Here is a 14,779-nt window from a genome sequence, read left to right as displayed (position 1 = left end):
GCATATTAACGAATATTGTTGGTGGAAACCACCCGTTATATCCTTTTTTCTTGCGGAAGTACCAACCATTGCATTATATAGACTATCTGTAGGCTAATGGCCCATGAACTTAGCCTAGTAATATGGTCATAACCCCAACTGGGGCTAATGGCAGGGGGCGTGGGGAGCAGAGGGGAATACCCCTCACTCCCTTCCGTCAATAGTCAGTTTTTGGTAAAACTACAGGGTAACTCCACACAGACTATTACCTTGGAAATTGATTTCTTCCGACATGATATACAAACGTCGGTCCTTTACATTAGGAATTATGGTAATATTAAGTATTAGCTCCACGCCTGTTTTTACCTTGGAAGCTGGGTTTTTTCTACACTTTTAGGGTTTCTGATATTGGCGGTGCATTTGTTTGTTGTTGGCCAAATGGAATGTCCCTTCACCATGTTTAGTAGTGGCATGGGGGCCGGGGGGACGGTGCCCATACATTAACAAGTTATTGCACTTGCCGGATGGGATATGAACCGTTTGAAACAAACGTATCCATGCTCTGTCTCGTGAAGAATGCGTATGGAAACCCCTTGTTGGATGGACTTCAGGAGTTAATTACATTCGTGTGACAAAAATTGAAGGTAAATCCATAATTAGCAACAAAAAACTGTAGAAAAAGTCAAGTTAGAAAGAAATCACTGCCGTGGAGCTACTACAGTACTTAGATCTACCGGAGTTACTCACATGGCCGTTAAACTCTTGAACAAGGTGGTTAGGCAGTAACTACTGCTAGATAGGCGGGAATACCTGCCTGCCCAGATGTAAACATTCCTGTTTGTTTTCGGTTATCATTCGTTGCAGCATGTTATCCCGGTGAGATCTTTCTGTATTTTTGTGTATATATTACGTGTGTTTGATATTTATTAATACAAACCCACGATTTGTGATAGCCTTGCATAAGCTGTTGTTCCCCTGCGTCTGTCTCTTGGGTTTGACGGCCGAGGGCGTATTTAGAGGGGTGTAACCGAGTGGTAATGCTTCTCTTCCAGTAGCCCTTTAGGTAGATCTAAGCCGGCTGTCTGTGGTGAGCTAGACTATGGCAGTTGAAGTATTTCTATAGTGCTTTACCTGCTGAACAAGAATTAAAGTAATATTTTGTTGCTTGGCTGTAATTAAGCTGTAAATTATCTCAGAACTGTAGTCGATGGTAAAGGGGACCCGTTGGGAATTGGGGTTTGTTCCGACATGATATACAAACCCTCGGCCCTTTACATTAGGAATTACTTTCAGTGTAGGCTGGAAACAGCCGTTGAACTTTCGAACAAGCTGGTTAGGCAGTTAACTACCGTCCGGGAGGCGGGAGTACCGCCTGCCTGGATGTAAACATTCCAATTGTTCCTACACAAATGCAAACCCTTGGTCCTTTACTTATATGGGGGGTTACTTTCGGCGAAAGCTGGACTGGCCGCTAAAGACTTAACATGGCAGTTTGGTAGTATAACTACCGGCCGGATAGTTGGGTGGTTACAGTGGGGGACCCACAGTACCCCCTGCCCGGTGTCACTCATTCACTTTACTTTCTGGCCTTGTCTGATGCGGACGTGTTTTCCTGGCTCTCTGCTCAGACCTTCCTGGAAGCTAAAGCTGCACCTTTTCATGGTGTGTTTGTTCCTGTTTGTTTTTTCTTGAGTATAATTATGCGTGTTTGTGATGATCGATGAGTTATCACAAACCCATGACTCTGATAAGCCTGTGCACCTGGTATGTCCTGGTAAGGATAAAAAGTGTGGCGCCTTCCGCTGTAGCACAGACTCGGATCCTCACTCCTTTTGCCTAAAGTGTAGGAAAGGGGGTAAATACCCTTCTGATTGTACTGTAGACGAACCTAGTGATGAGTGTTGGCTTTGGTCCCCTGAGCAGTGGGATAGGTATTCTTGGAGGCCTAGATACAAGCATAAGGAGACCAAGGCGTTGGAGGTGCTGTCTTCGGCACCTTTGACTCCGTCGGTTGCAAATCCTTCGCAGTTGCATCTAAGCCCCGGGGGCCTTCCCTTGCTGCCGATTTTCTTAGTTCTGAGTCTGTCTCGCTGTTCCCTGTGTCAGCATCCACAGTCACAGAGGAGGCAAGATTGGTGGACCTAGGCTACACTCCTCTTAGTTCTCTCCTCACCCAGAGTAGCTGATCCCTGGGTTAGTGGGGGGGCCCCCTACCTGTCTTTGTCTTCCGCAGGGTTGGCATCCGTGCCTGGTTTGAGTCAGGCGTGGGAGTTGCTCTGGATGGTTGGTACACCTGATATACCATCACTCCTCGCACGCATCAACAGTGCTGCGCGAGCGGGATTACTCCTCCCTCCTCCCACTACCCACACGGTCGACGCTCTAACCACCACTACCGTCACCGCTGTGCTGCCGGAGAGCGCGATGACTACCATCGGAATGCACCATGCATATGGTGCAATCCCTACTCCAGCCGTCTCCGTGTCGACGGTGGCTGGGCCGGTCTGCTCGCTTACCCCACCCCCGACTGGCTACGCTCCCACGCCTCCCACCACACTTCCACCATTGCCTGTGCCTGTCATGCAGACGTTCCTTACATCGTTGCCTGCATCTGCCTCTGTGATGCCTACTACCACTTTACGGCATGGGTCTCCAGCCAGTCATCTCGCTCTTGTGTCATCTGCTGTTGCTGCCCCCAACCCCGTCGACCCCTGGTCTGTCTTCTGTAGGTTGGGGGATGTTGTGTTGTCGCTTATCAAGAAGAAGAAGAAGCGGACACGCCAGCTGTCTACATCTTCATCTTCTACTTCGTCGTCGTCATCGTCTTTGTCTGCCTCTTCACCCCCCTCTTCTACGACCAGTCGGTCTAAGAAGGGGAAGGTGGATCCTCCCCCCCCCCAAGAAGACCCTCGTAAGTGAGCGTCGCTGAAGGCACGGTCGCCTAAGGGAGATTGTGCGGCCTCGAGCTGCTCCTCTCCTGTAACGAGCTTGGGCACGGAACAAGAGAGGGGAAAAGCCTTCGGGCTTCTCTTCTGCCTAAACCGTCATCCTCTTCCAAGTCGGACAAAGGATCGTTGGAGAAGGTGACCATGGACGTCTGTGCTGCGAAGGCGTCGGGAGGAACCAAGAAGAGGTCCCCGCAACCTTCTTCAACTACTTCGGCATCGAAGAAGGCTAGAACACACCCGGACGTTAGGGACAGCGGTCTCCAATCAGCAGTCCACGCCCCTGCGTTGGTCTCCTCTACAAGCTCCAGTGTGGAGGACCACCCAAAGTCGGAGCGTGGATCGGCTGTGAGGAGGCTGTCCCCTGATCGTCAAGACGGTCGCTCGCCCAGACAAGTAAGTCCGTCTAGGCTCTCTCGCGATGCTCCAGTGTGGGTTGGAGATCGTGAGGGGTCCGTGGCTTCCACTGGTTATACCAGTGGACGCGATGGTAGTGTTCACTCTGCCTCTCCCACCCCCTCAACTTCCTCGGGATTCTCCAGGAGGAGACGGGCGGGTCGGTAGGATTGCTGGAGCTGAGGCTCTTGTGCAATCAGCATCAGAGACATCTGGTCCTTCCTCACTCCAACCGAGTGAGAGGTCATATGCCTCTGTTGTAAGGAGCAGAGATACGGGGTCTGTCTCGGGCTCTCCTGTGGGAGGGACCTTTCTGGAAGACCATCTCTTGGAAGGTCCTCTTCCAAGAGATCCGGACGCTCCAGAAATGCAGAGAGCATTTGTTGAGGTTGTTGCGCTGATTGGTCAGCACAACGGTCTGGAGGAACCACTTCCAACTCCCATGGAAGAACGGTCGTCCAGTTGGAGGAGTTTTACACTTGCAAGAAGGAGCCAAAACCCCCCCTTGGACTACCATGGTCACCCTTGGCGGACAGTGTCCTCAAGCAGGTGAACGACTTGGTCTCTGGACCAACGTCTTCGCCTTGCTCGACTCGCTCCACCAAGCTATTACCTCCCCCTCTACCGAGACAGAAGAAATACTACACGTCCTCGGAGGGAACACTGCAGCAGAAGGTAGTGGAACCGGGCCTAGCTCGTCTAGCTCCTGGTACCACTTCAGGTCAGCTAACTGGGGAGCCTGCACTCCTCACGCAAGCTGAGTTGAATACCCTGAAGGGGACAGCTTTATCTGCTCTCCAGGCGATCTCCTGGCTCGACAACTGGGCCTTCGCGTTGTCGAGGATCGCGTCTTCGTCTGGCTCTCAGAACGAAGACCCGATCTTCAGGAGTCTTTGCCAGTTGGGTGGAAAGGCCATCTCTTTTATAGCCCACCAGACAGCAAAGTGGGCAAACCTGGTACTGAAGAGATGGGATGCGGTGTTGTCCCGAATCTACTGATCGGTGGGCGCTGAAGCTGCAGTCTCCCTGCGCAACAGACCAATTCTGAACACCACCTCCCTCTTCCTCAGAGGAGAAGTGGATGCTGCGGTGGACAAGAGGAAGGTCGACGAACGTGACCGTCTTGTCCACCAGGCAGCGACGAAAGGTGTCGCACAGCCTTCTCATCCCTGCGGCCCGGACCGTGAGCCAGGCTAGCACCTCAGCCCTGAAGAAGTCTGGTGCTTTGATGGGCGCTCGAGGAAGAGTCCAGACCTCTTCTTCTCCCCCACGGAAGGAACCGCAGGGTCCCTTTCGCCAATCTGTCCCCCCCCCAAGAGGAAAGGTAAGGCAAAGAGGAAGAGGGGAGGAGCTCACTAGGGACGGCGAGCCCCCTCAGATGCTGCCGTCAGTGGGGGAGGTGCCTATCATACCACTGGGCAACTTGGCAGCGATACGGAGCGGAGACCTGGGTAGTGAATGTCCTTCAGGAGGGCTATTCTCTACTCTTCGAGTCGCCACCTCCCCTCACCGACATACCGGTCCAGTTCCTCTCTTACCTTCAAGACCCCCAGAAGAGAGGGCCCTACTTAGGAGGTCGAAACTTTGTTGAGCAAGGGAGCCATCGAAGTCGTCGAGGATCGATCTCCTGGCTTCTACAGCAGGATCTTTCTAGTGGAGAAAGCTTCCGGTGGGTGGAGGCCAGTAATCGACCTCTCCCCCCGAATCGTTTCGTTCGCCAGACTCGGTTCAAGATGGAAACAGTGCGCACGGTGCTCTCAGCCATCAGGGAGGACAACTTCATGCTGACAGTGGACTTGATGGACGCGTACTTCCAGGTACCGGTTCATCCATCCTCTCATCGGTACCTTTGCTTTGTCCTCGGAGGAGTGGTCTACCAATTCAGGGTACTGTTTCGGGCTGTCGACCGCTCCACAGGTATTCACGCGAGTGTTCACCATGGTGTCAGTTTGGGCCCATTCACATGGGATACGTCTTCTGAGGTATCTCGATGATTGGTTAGTCCTGTCAAGCTCACGCTTGCAATTGCTTCAGGACAGAGTTCGCCTCCTCGAGATGTCGCGAGCTGGGTATTGTGATCAACTTCGGGAAGTCGGATCTCATTCCCAAACTGAGGACTCAGCATCTGGGCATGCTGATCAGTATGGCAGCAGGCAGAGTCTGTCCCTCAAAGGCTCGCATCAGCACGTTCAGGAAGGTGGCAATGCAGTTCCTGTCGAGGCAGGAACAACCAGCTCAGCAGTGGCAAGTTGTGATCGGTCACCTGTCGTCATTGGAGAAGCTCATACCGCACAGTCGGCTCCACCTTCGGTCTCTCCAGTGAAGACTGAGGGACTTCTGGGATCAGTCTCGGGAGCCCCAGTTGGTTCTCGTACCCATCTCTCAGGAGGTGTGGGACGATCTCGACTGGTAGTTGGACGACAGGAACCTCTGCATAGGGACACACCTGCCCTCTCGGCCTCTGGGCGTGCTGCTCTTCACTGATGCATCGAAGGAGAGCTGGGGTGCACACCTGGAGTTGCTGACTTCAGGCGTGTGGGACCATCACAACAAGCACCTTCACATTAACGTCCTGGAGATGAAGGCAGCTTTCTTAGCCCTTCAGTATTTCCAGGACTGTTTGATGGGACACTCGGTGGTGTTGATGAGCGACAACACAACCGTAGTGGCATACATCAACAAGCAAGGGGGACTTGTCTCCCGAGCTCTCCACATGTTGACGGTGCAGGTGCACGAGTGGGCAGTAGCCCACTCTGTGGAGCTGTCAGCCGTTGGGATCAGGTGGTGGGGATCTGAGTGGTCCCTTTACCAGAGTGTGGTGGACAGGCTCTTCGACCTGTGGGGGCGTCCAGTAGTGGATTTGTTCGCCACCTGGTACAACAGGAAACTTCCAACCTTTTTCTCCATCATAACAGACCCATGGGCAGCTGAAGACGCCTTCCAACACTCGTGGGACAACCTCGAGGTGTATGCCTTTCCCCCGTTCTGTCTGATTTGTCCAGTTCTCAGTTGAGTCCTGGTGTCGACAAATCTATGAATGATCCTGGTGGCTCCCAAGTGACCTGAGGCTTCTTGGTATCCAGACCTGCTGGCTCTGCTTTCCGAGACACCGAGAGAGCTTCCCCTCTGGCACAACCTTCTACGTCAGCCGCATGTAGAACAGTACCACCAGGCCGTGGCCTCCCTGTCACTTCTTGCCTAAAGGTTATCCACCATCTCGTGCGAGCGAGAGGCTTTTCTCGCTGAGCAGCGACAGAGATGGCAGAATACCTCAGGAAGTCTTCTGCAGCAGTTTACTAGGGAAAGTGGACCGTCTTCTGTGGTTGGTGTCGTAGACGGGGTTATTCTGCGGTCGGAGCCACTCTTCAGCAGGTAGCGGACTTTCTCGTCTATCTTCGTCAAGAGAAGCTCCTATCAGTTTCAGCAGTAAAAGGATACAGAGCTGCTTTAGCACTGGTCCTGAAATTGAAAGGCATTGATATCTTGTCCTCCCTGGAGATATCGTTGCTGATGAGGCGCTTCGAACGGTCTTGCCCTCCCAGGGAACTCAAGCCCCCTGAGTGGAATGTGTCTCTCGTTTTGTGGAGCCTGACTCGTGCCCCATACGAGCCACTACGAGAAGCCACAGACAGGGATTTTACTCTTAAGACTGTGTTCTTGCTTGCCCTGGCATCGGCGAAGAGGATTAGTGAACTACAGGGACTTTCTTTTGCAGTCAAACACTTAAGGGGATGGGCATCGGTGACGCTCGAGTTTGTCCCAGAGTTCATAGTGAAGACAGAATCCAGCGGTCCCTGACGCTCGATTTGAGTCTTTCACGGTCCCATCCCTGGGTGGCTTCGTTAATGATGACCCTGACGAGATGCTGCTCTGTCCTGTATGGGCGCTATGGCGCTATCTGAGGAGAACTCGGCATCTCAGGCCTGAGTGTCGACGACTCTTCACTATCATCAGGATCCCTAAGAAGGTGCCCAAGAACATGATTTCCTTCTGGGTTTGTGAGGTTATCAAGAAGGCGTATGCTGCAGCTAGAGAGGACAACGCCAACGCTCTGAGTCCACGCGCTCACGAAATCAGAGGGATTGCGCCTACTTTGGCATTCAAGAAGAATCTATCGGTTCAGCAGGTACTAAGGGCGGGGGTGTGGTCACACCAGACCACATTCTCCTCTTTTTACCTACGGGACGTTACCCATAGGTCCTTGGATATCTTCTTGGGACCAGTGGTGGCTGCTCAACAAGCTGTGTAACTTACCCATCTCCTGTACAGGACAGTGCTGTGTCTCGTCTGTTGTACGTGCATGATTGGGTGTGAAAGGTGAATGACTGGCTCTCTCTTCCTCCCCTTCATCTGGCTTCTTCCTTCAGGCAGAGAGTTTGGGCCATACAAGCTGAACCAGACGTCAGACGCTGGTGAGTTTCATGACTTGAGTATCCTAATCTTTGTTGCCTTTCAGGTACACATTAGATGTAATGTCCCCTCCCTCCCTTACATACAAGGTGGGGAAGGGGTTGCGGGCTAATTACCAAACCCATTCTTCATTTTGGTCCTTAGTCCCTGACGTCCTTAGATCACCTCTTCTGTGACTGGGGAAGGTTCTCTCTCTCTCTTTTACCTTGCTGTGTGTTCGCTTACATACCGTAACTTTGTCACAGCAGTGGTGGTCTAGTAGACTGGTTCGTGACACTTCAGTTCACATAACAGTGGTCACGGTCCGGTGGCTATGTCCTCCTGGCTCTTACCCCAGGAGGACAAAAGGTGTGGTTCAACTTCCAGTCGTTCAGAGACCTAAACTCAGATTCCTCCCACCGAATCATGAGTCCTCATATAAGTAAAGGACCAAGGGTTTGTATTTGTGTAGGAACAAATCACATTTTTTAAAAGTAAAATGCATTTTTCCTAACATACAAACTGGAGGTCCTTTACTCAGGTTACTCACCTCAGCCTCCCCACAATCTGCCCTAGGCTAGAAAGCAAAGTGAATGCGTGGCGCTGGGCGGGGGGTACAGTGGGTCCCCCACTACAACCACCCAACTACCCGGCTGGTAGTGGTACTACCGCACCGCCTTGTTAAGTCTTTAGCGGCCAGTCCAGCTTTCTCCGAAAGTAACCCCCCATATAAGTAAAGGACCTCGGGTTTGTATGTTAGGAAAAATGCATTTTACTTTTAAAAAATGCGATTTTGCTTTCGGCCGTCGTAGAATGAGGACGTTGTTCTTTGCTCTCTGCCTGACTTCCCTTCAAATTTCCCGGTGGGATTTTTCCTTGCTATTGCTTCATAATGAATTTTGATTAGCCTTCTAAGCCCTCCTATCCCCAGTGCGTGTGTCCTGGGGTGGGAGGCAAAAGATGTAATACTTTTTGATCTAGCGTCGACAGCTTGCAGGGGATGTGTGTGTTCGCGTGATGCTCCTTGTAGTGAGTGTTGTGCCTGGCCTCCCGAGCAATGGGAGAGGTTCAAAGGGAGGAGACGCTACCGTCGGAAGCCTGTCAAGGAATCGTCCAAGGGTAACACGCCCCCGACGACTCCAGTGGTGGTTAATCCATCGGGATCGTTCCTCCCTTCTGGGAGACTTCCCCTGCTTGCTCCCTCTCCCTCGGGTGAGGACTCTCCCTCCCCTTCTTCGTTTGTTTCATCGGGTGTGGAAGGGCGTGGGGGAGTGGTTGCTCAGGATATCCTCTCTGGGGCTTTTCCTTGCTCTGGGGGCGAATTTTTTCCCCCCGGAGCGAGTGGAGGCTTCCCATTTAGACCCGATTGTATCCTCAGGTGTGGGGGTGGAAGTGCCTTCCATGGACCAGGTATCGGACTTATCTTCAGCCTGACTACACTTGGGTCTACCTGGCATTCCATCACTGGAGGGCCTGGTGTCCCACTTGTCTGGCGCTCCAGTGACAACCCACTTGGCTACTGCTTCCATCACCACCACTGTCACCATGTCAGCATTTGGGAAGCTACCTGTGACGGTGGCTTCGCATCTTGACACCCAGGTCTCGGCTGCCCCTGCCACTCACCACCCTCTACCACTGCCCCCTGGGTTCCTAGCCCCGCCATCTTGCCCTGGTCCTCCGTATATGGTGACGTCGTCGGTGCCATACGTATCTTTGCCTGCTCCAGTTGCTGACCCTGGCTCGTTCATGGCAATGGTCCCGACTCCTCGCTTCCCAGTATCTCAGCCCGGCCTGGCTGCTGACGTGCCACCCATGCCTTCGGCCCTGGGTCGGCCTGGCCTGGCTGCTCACTTGCCACCCATGCCTTCAACTCTGGCTCCTCCCCTGGACATTCCTGACTGCTGCGCTAATGTATCTGCCCTGCCAACTGGTGGCCCGAGCACTGTCTACGCTGCCCGGGTTGCGCCTGCTGCTGTGGCCCCCCTGGTTGCTTCTGAGTCTTCATCTGCTCCTGCATGGTTTGGGGACCTGGCCTCGATCCTGAGGAAGATGGCGAAGAAGAAGTCAAAGAAGAGATCGCAGAAGGTGTCATCGTCTTCGTCTGCTGCCTCTTCTTCCCCTTCTCCTTCGGAAGCTACCCAGCTGTGAGGAGGCTGTCCCCTAATCATCAAGACAGTCACTCGCCCAGACGAGTAAGTCCATCTAGGCCCTCTCGCGACGCTCCAGTGTGGGTTGGAGATTGGGACTTCTAAGGGACTGACTCTCTTCCGGGAGAAAAGTATCTCTCGTTGGCTCTTCCCGCCCTTGGGCGGGAACCGATTCACATTCTCCTGTGGGGCCTGGTGTTTCAGGGACTGCGCCCTCATTGCCAGTCTTAGAAATCTGTGTCTTAGACTGGTTCTGTGCTTGACTCTTTTCAATTTCTTAGGAAACGAAAGCAGCCGCTCCCGGTTTTTGAGAGTCTAGTGGGTCGCTCGAATCGTATGAATCACGAGTGCTCTCCTGACGAGAGAAAGTGCCGAGACACCCAGGTGTCTCGATACTACCCGCCAGCTGCTTCGGTTGCTTGGCTGGGATTCATCCTCGTGTTTTGAACCTTAGGTTTTGAGCAATGCAGGATAGCAGACACAGAATTCCCCTTTAAACCTTCTCGAGGGGCCTTGGCCTTGAAGGAGTTTAGAGTTTGGGAAATTAACACTAGTTCACGGCAGATGAGTTCTGCCCTGCCCAGTTCCCATTGTGTTCGTGCAATCGGTTCAGCTTGGCTTGCTCAGCTTGCTCACCACGCCCAGCCCCTGGTCGTGCTTGCGAGACTGGCTTGGCTTGGCTCTGCTAGGCTCGCCCCACCTGCCTCCCAATCCACCGCATACCACCCAGCTGGATTGCGTTCGCGTGATCAGCTTAGTTTGGTGCAGCTTGGCTCGGCCCCACACAGTTCTTCCGAATTGGGTTCTCGGCTCTGTTCAAGTGAACCTTCTGCTCTTCCCAGGAAAGCGCTTTGCCACGGCACAAGTGCTGTCCTTCCCCATGTGGCAGTAATCGCTCATGGTCCGCCTCTCCTGTTGGTCTTACTGGCAGGACAGGTAGGGGTACTGTTTCTCCTCACCTGTTCTCTTTTCCTCTTGGTTGTTCCGAGAGGCGCGAGACAGACAGAGAGCTCCGACGAATTTGTCTTCGGAGTTGGGCTGCATGGCGTGCTTTGGGTGTCGGTCCCCCAATTGTTTCATATTACAACCAGGTAGCTGAGGAGTGTTTTTGGGGCCTGTCAAGGTCTCCCTCCAAGGAGAGAGGTACAGGAGTTTCACGCTTTGGAAGCAGCGAGGGTCTTCCTCTTCAAGTTGCAATTGCCCTTGTTTTTTGGAGAACTTCGTGCCGATTCATCAGTGCGAAGATTCCCGGGTCAGGACCGCTTCTCCCCCAATGAACGATCTTCATCACTTACAACCCTTGCAATTCCCGAGGGGTCGAGAGCGTCGGGGGCCATGTGGTCCTTGCTTGCGAGAGCGTGCTCGACCAAGTGAATACTTTTCTTCGGAGAAGGAGTTCATTCAGGTCGAGACACCAAGCTTCTCTCCTGCCTCGACAGAGTATGAATTCTCCTTGCCTCGGAGGGTATTGCGAACTGCAGGTTGTTCTAACTCTGCTTCACCCAGACTGGGTTCTCTCTCCTTTGCCTTGCTGTGAAGGGTATTCTCTTCTGCAGTGAGAGGCGGCGATCTTGGAGGAAACCTGCTGGTTTCCTCCAGACAGTCTCCTGATGAATCCATGATCCTTCACTTTTAGGCTTTCTCTCCTCGGATACGACCATTCCTAGAAAGAACCCTGCCTTCTGGGGACTGGTCCTGTCCTGGGGGGGTCTTCCTATACCAGACGGCAATCTGTGGGCAATTCTGGTGCTAAGAAGGACTTTGTCCCAATTCGGATCTCAGGTTTCGTAAGTTCCGAGTTGGCTCAACCCTTAGGAACAAACCTTTACTCAGTTCTGCCTTTCTCTTTCAGAGATTTTCCAGATGCCTCAGTAATCAAGGTTCATACCAGGGCACTACCTTGTCCTTTGGACAATGGCCAAGACCTTAGGGTCTTATTCATATCGACTAGACCTTGAGTTCAAGCCAGCCCCTCTCAACTCCTAAGAAGTCCCAGGCTTCGGAAGAAGATTGCAGAACACACGTATCCCTCTTCTTGCCTTCTAGGAAAGTGTGCATAGCTGTCTCTTTCCACCCTCTTCTCCATAAGGGAGGAGGGAAGAAGGGAAGAGAGAAAGAAGTATTGACCGGGAAGAAGTTCTCCTACTGCTGATGCCTGGATGAAATGATACTTAGCGAGTCTCTGGAGCTGGCAGTGACATTGCTGAGAGCTGGGAATGGATTTCTTCGGAAGTATCTATTTCCCTTAGGTCTTTGCAATTCTTCTCATCAAACTTCCTTCCCGTTTCCTCTCCTGTGCTCCTGATTTGGGAAATGCCAGCCCGGCGAGAGCTAATTGTCTCGGTATCTTGTCATCTTGCAGAAGTTTTCCCATGGTGGAGAATGGAGGTCTGCTTCCATTCCTCTGTCCTTCTTTCCTCTTCGAAGTATAAGGAAAGAGTTAGGCTAATGCTTGATTGAAGGAACCTTCGAATATGCTTGCATATTCCCCTCACATCGTGTGTCTACTTACTAATTCACCAATCGAGGAATAGGCGCACACCTGTAAGACTGTGTCTTGAAGGTGTGTGACAGAGACAATTACTGTAGTACCTTCTTATCACTGTCCTGGACTCAAGGCAGCCTTTTGGCCTTCCGAGAATTCAGGATGGGTTTTGCGACACTCTGTGGTTTCGTTGAACAACAAAACTACAGTACAGTAGTGGCATTCGTCAACAAACAAGAGGGAATAAGTTTTTCCTCCATTTTCACCTATCGACATTTGCAGGTACTCAAGTGTTTTATAGTTCACTCGATAGCTCAGTTAGCCAGATACATTCCTGGTGGGGGTGTATTGGTAGGCAAGCTTGGTCTCGGGTACGAGTGATCGGGATGGAACATGCTGTTCATTCTTTTCCTCATGAAGATTCACGAAGAGACTGCTCGACTGAGAGATCCCTACCATCTTTCTGTTGCCTCCCTGCACAACAAAGTCAGTAGTTTCTTGCTCTTTGTACCAGACCCAGGGGCCGCTACGGTGAGGCATGCTGTCTTTTTGGGAAAAATCAATATCTACGTTTTTCCCTCCGTATTTGTCTGTTTCGCTAGGGGTTCTGAAGCATTGCTCACCCCGAGTTAAAGACAAATGCTGGAAGACTTCACCTTTCACCTGACCTGATAGCTCTGCTTCCAAGGCATCGAGAAGAGTTCTGCTTTACCCAACCTCCTGTAACAGCTACACAAGAAGCTGTTCTTCAGGAAGTAAATCCCTGTCTGTTCAGGACTGGGAGGCCTTCCAGCTTTCCTTGCAAGCATAGGGTTTCTTGCCGAGCAGCAACAGATATAGCTGGATATCTCTTGAAGTCCCTGTCCCAGGGACTGGATCCGTTTTCACTGGTGGGTGTCATTGACAGAACTTCTTCTCGGGTCAGAGTCGCTCTTCAAGTCTGGACTTCCTCGTCTTCTCTGCCGAAGGTTGCTTCTTTCCCTTTCATTTGTGAAGAGCGTAGGCCCTTGCGACCTAGCGGTCTATCTGAATTAGCCGTCTTCTCCTCAGTCAAGATTTAGCTACAGATGAGAAGCTTCTTCGGTCTTGCTGTCCCAGGGAACTGTTCCCTGGGTGGCATGTGACTCTCGTTTAGGGTTCCTGTCCCGTGCTCTGCACGCGCCCTTATGAGAGTTGTCGGATAGAGATGTGCCCTCTTAGGACCATCTCTCACCTTGCTCCTGACTTGGCTTAGAAGATGGAAGAATAGGTGAAGGGCATCAATACCTCGACTCCTTCTCAGATGTTGTAAGTGGGCCCCGAATCCATCGGCATCTGTTGTCGGGTTCGAGTCCTCCTTGTTCCCCTCCTCCTTGGACTTTGTATTGATGAAGCGGGTACTTGGCAACTGGTGACGGCGATACCGGTACTTTCCACCTGAGAGCTCACAAAGTCAATGGCTTGGTCCATCCCTCGCATTCTGGAAGTTTCTGTTGGCCTGGAAGCAAGATGTATTCTCATAGGCCACACTCTTGTTTTCCAGTAGTCTTGCCCACAGGCCCTTCGAACCTTTTTTCGTTGGCCCTGTGGTGGCTGCTCAACAAGTTGTGTTTTCTTACCCGGCTCCTTCAAGAGGACTAGTAGCATGTCGCTCAAGGTGTTGGCTCTGGAAATGAGAAGGATACTGAGAGCGACTGGCCTCTCTTCCTCCTCCTTCCCTGTCCTCCTACTTCTCCTTCGGGATGAGAATGGGACTCAAACCAATACTTGCTGGATCTGGTGCCTGATGCGGTAAGACTACACATCGAGCACCCGTTCTATTTTTCTTCTAGAATCATGGAAGCAATTCTGCTCCTTCCTCTAGCAAGGGGAGGAAGGAGAGACTGGCAACAAGAGAATCCTTATCTTGGCTTTTCCTTACTGCTTCCGACTCTAGATTCTTTCCAGCCTATTTCGTATGAGTTACGTTTCCTCACTCATGCAAAAAGGTCCAGTATCTGACATTTGATCTTGCAGTCCCTACACTTCGATCAATATGTTATAGGCACAGTACTCCTCCTCACTCTTTCAACCAGGAGGAGTAGCCTAGGTGTGCAGAACTCCAGTCAGTTTGAGAGACTCACTCAGATTCCTCCCTCCAACCTGTGAGTCTTCCTAATGTAAAGGATCGTTGGTTTTTATATCATTTCGGAACAAATCACAATTTTTAAAAGTAAATTGTATTTTTCCTAACTATACAAACCTGAGGTCCTTTACATTTTATGCCTGCCTCATGCCACCCGTTAATCTGAACGTGGACCGAAAGGCAAACTGGAATGTTTACATCCAGGCAGGTGGGTGTGCCCTCCTACCTGACGATAGTTACTGCCTAACCACCTTGTTCAAGAGTTTAACGGCCATGTCCAGCTTCGCCATAAGTAATTCCTAATGTAAACTAATGTAAAGGACCTCAGGTTTGT

General features: G+C 51.8%; 1 protein-coding gene across 2 annotated transcripts in view; it reads left to right on the top strand.

Annotated features, from left to right (window-relative positions):
- Positions 1-14,779, top strand: part of LOC136851636 (BTB/POZ domain-containing protein 6-like) — a 173,808-nt gene that overhangs the window by 320 nt on the left and 158,709 nt on the right. The window lies entirely within an intron of this gene.

The sequence above is a fragment of the Macrobrachium rosenbergii genome, chromosome 23 (genome assembly GCF_040412425.1).
Source record: "Macrobrachium rosenbergii isolate ZJJX-2024 chromosome 23, ASM4041242v1, whole genome shotgun sequence".
Classification (NCBI taxonomy): domain Eukaryota; kingdom Metazoa; phylum Arthropoda; class Malacostraca; order Decapoda; family Palaemonidae; genus Macrobrachium; species Macrobrachium rosenbergii.
The sequence above is the reverse complement of the archived record's forward strand: the minus strand, read 5'-3'. Positions and strand labels throughout refer to the sequence as shown.